At 44.3% G+C, this 3,817-nt stretch overlaps 1 long non-coding RNA gene across 1 annotated transcript; it reads left to right on the top strand.

Moving 5' to 3' along the window:
* The first annotated feature begins 1,379 nt into the window (after positions 1-1,379).
* LOC307215952 lies at positions 1,380-3,229 on the top strand. Its single transcript, XR_013838785.1, has 2 exons — positions 1,380-1,571; positions 2,272-3,229. It is a non-coding gene; the product is annotated as an uncharacterized lncRNA (long non-coding RNA).
* The last annotated feature ends 588 nt before the right edge of the window (positions 3,230-3,817 follow it).

The following is a 3,817-nucleotide window of genomic DNA, read 5'->3' as shown; positions in this document are numbered from 1 at the left end:
CCCATCTGACTGGATTGCCCCAGCCACTCTGGGCAGCTTTGCAACAACAACAACATCAAACATTAAAAAACTTCCCTATACAGGGCTGCCTTCAGATGGCTCTGGGCTTGGATAACTCCATACCCTCTAACATTTATCCAATGAAAATAGCAACATCCTACCATACCCTCCAACGTCCTAAGGAAAAGCGGGACAATCCAGAATCAAATCAGAAACTGGGATGGCTTCTGTAAACCCGGGACTGTCCTTGGAAAATATGGACTCTTGGAGGGTCTGCACTTGATCCATTTTCATAAATTAATGTTGGGTGCAGGGGCAGAGGTGGATTTAGGGCAGGACAACTGGCTCTGACGCACTAGGTGCCAAGCCTAGGAGTCACCACAGGGTGTCAAGGGAGTGAATTGAGCAGAACAGGAGGTGGGAGGTGGGGTGCCAAATTTTGGCCTTGCACAGGGCACTGCAGAAATCTGAAACACCAAATTCTGCCCCTGTGGGTGGAGTGAGACTAGAGTGCCCTAATCTATGTGCATTCAACTGACAACATCAAAAGACCTTGGGTACAAACGGGAACTCTCAAAATGCGGGCGCTTCACCCAAACAGGTCTATATTTGTACAGTTTGTAGGCACATGGAATGTTTTCATGCATGTAAGCTTGGGGGGCATGGTGTGCCACCGTGATCCTGCCACATCCCTTTTGCAGAGTCATTCACCCAAGCTTGTCTGAAAGGGGCTTTGATGACTGGCATCTGTATGAAAAAGCATTGTGTTCGAGATGACATGAGAATTCTATCTCTGGTGTTTGATCACACTTGAGTCACCACATCGTTTCTGTGCACACCAGCCCACAGAGTGCCTAATGAAATCCATCTAGCACTAGCAGCATTTTTATTACGTTGTGGAATGCTCAAAGCACTTCTCACATATTATGTGGAGAATATATTGTCCTTGGTAATCCTTACAATAACACTATAAGGAAGGACAGCATCGTTATCCCCCCATACCAGCCTTTCAAGGTCACCCTTAACAGAAAATGCCCCAATCCCTTTTATTTCAAGTAAAAAAATCTCTATTTCAGTGAGGTGTCCCTACTTTCTCAATAGCCATGACACAAATTCATTACAATAGCTGGTATAGCATAGTAGAAAACCAGAAATCATGATCTGTGAGTCCTCAGCTCACCTCTCACCTCAGCTTTGCCCTCACTCAGTGGCCGTAAGCAAAACCCTTTTCTCTCACCATCACCCCCCCCCATCACCTCACCTGCAGTAAGAGGAAATAATTCTGGAATACCTCACAGGGCTGTCATAATTAATGACACTGCATGTGATTGTGAGGTGTGCTGACATGTGTGTAATGCTATTACCATTACTAGCTAAATTGTGTCAAGTTTGATAGACTAGGAGAAAGAGAAGTCCAGTCTTTTCCCCAGCCCCATTCCCTTATTCTTCCCTCTAGCACTGTGGTGATTGCATCAAGTAGAACAAGGGATGGGGTCAACCCACCATTCCCAAAAAAGCTCCTGCTGCTGTTTCCCAAAAGCTGAGAACTGCCTTCAGGTCATGGGGAAGAGGTAAGGAACACTTCCCCATGTGAAGAAAATGCCAAAGAACCTTTTTTTTAAAAAAAAATATTTTATTGAATATTCATAGTACACAATATACATACAAGATCCCTTCACCAAAAAAATAGTACACAAAAAAGCCAGAACAAATACACCAAAAAACCATATAGAAAAAAGGAAAGAAAAAAGAAAAAAGAAAAAGAAAAAAACCAACCATTCAATACAATTTTTTTATATATATAACTAACTGGACTTCCTCACATCTCCTTTAAGGTAAAGGTAAAGGTAAAGGTACCCCTGCCCGTACGGGCCAGTCTTGACAGACTCTGGGGTTGTGCGCCCATCTCACTTAAGAGGCCAGGGGCCAGCGCTGTCCGGAGACACTTCCGGGTCACGTGGCCAGCGTGACATCGCTGCTCTGGCGAGCCAGATGATTTAATAGCAATACAAAGCAATGCAAAATTCAGTGATATGCAAACATTCAAAAGGTAACTCTATTAGGGGATATTTATACAGTATGCTGGTCTGCTCACTTACCAACTATATGGGTGAATTAAAAATTGTCTTTTTTGCTTTGGTATTCTGTAACTAACCCATTTACCTCAGTTTTACTCCCTCTTTTCCCCTAATCAAAACAAATATTTATGTAGGTTTGGATTTTGACTGCTGGGCTATCTAAGCTCAAGGAAAACTCTCTCCCATATCACAGGCAGCTCTTTCATGTTAAGAAGGACACATTAAAGGCAAGGAGGAGGATGAGCTGGTTCACCTCTGGAGATGAGGGAAATTGGCTGGCTGGCAATTGCTCTTGCCTTGATAGGGAGTTAAATTGGACCCTCCATGGGCCCTCCTGTCTCTAATCAGGAGATGATGGCAGGTCAACAGCAGCACCGATCCATCACAACCCATTTCAAAGTTCTCTGTGTGGAGGCAGAGAACAAAACCTCGCACAGCTGCTCACTGATCAAAATTGTCCTGGGAGATAAATTTCTACTTCTCATGAGCCTGTTCTGCAGGGGCAAAGATTTGGTTTTCCCATTCTCCACTGCATCCAAGACTGCAGCCAATAGAACTCAATGACAGCAATGGACAACGAGACCTGCTCTTTCATCTGCACAGTCATGACCCAATACCCCTTTCTTGGTCATTCTACAGTGGGATGGAATGTTGAGACATGAGATGGAAACTTAAGACACAATATGCAGATAAATATGAAATAGAAATTCCCAGAAATGCTCACATGCTGAGCCCTCGCACCCACGTATCACACATTTCAGCAAAGATTAAAAATGGAAGATGAATTACTACACTAATCAAGTTATAATTACAGCTTATGCTTACAGTGGTGCTTGAGAGGAGGCGAAGAGGCTGACATGTGCTGAGCGGGAACGGAACAGGCACCAACTGTTGTATGAGTCATGGAACTTACAAATGACTAAGTGGAGACAGAAGCCCAGCTGCATTTCAAGAAAGGGCATGAGAAGGGATGATGATGGTGGTGATGGTGATGACGACGACGACAACAACAACAACAACAACAACAACAACAACAACACTCCGCCCATCTAACTGAGTTTCCTCAGCCACTTTGGGTGGCTTACAGCACATATAAAAACATAGTAAAATATCAAACATTAAAAACTTTTCTATATAGGGCTGCTTCCAGATGTCTTCTAAAAGTGTAGTTGTTTATTTCCTAGACATCTGATGGGAGGACATTCCACAGGGAGGGTGCCACTGCCAAGAAGGCCCTCTGCCTGGTTCCCTGTAACTTCACTTCTTGCAGTGAAGGAACTGCCAGAAGGCCCTTGGAGGTGGACCTCAGTGTCCAGACCGAGTGATGGGGTGAAGATGCCCCTTTAGGTGAACTGGGCTGACACCATTCAGGGCTTTAAAGGTCAACACCAACACTGTGAATTGTGTGCAGAAAGGTACTGGGAGCCGCTGAAGATCCTTTTGGACCGGTGTTACATGGTCCTGGTGGCCACTCCCTAAAGAGCATCCTCAAGATATTTCAACACTGGCAAGCCAGGTTTTTGGTGTTCGGGAGCCGAAACGTTCAAAAACGGAGCCATTCGAGAACCGAGGTTTGACTGTATATTGTAATGACCATCTTAAGATGGCATGTTTGCTGGGCAAACAATGTACAATCAAACCCAATAAAGAACATCTCCAGATTTCAGTATGAGAAGAGCACTTATCCTTGAGGCCCATGGAAGAAAGTTCACCTAATTTAACTGAACATATACAGATGT

The sequence above is a fragment of the Podarcis cretensis genome (genome assembly GCF_951804945.1).
Source record: "Podarcis cretensis genome assembly, chromosome: 5".
NCBI classification, from domain to species: Eukaryota; Metazoa; Chordata; class Lepidosauria; order Squamata; family Lacertidae; genus Podarcis; species Podarcis cretensis.
This window is presented reverse-complemented; position numbering and strand designations above follow the sequence as displayed.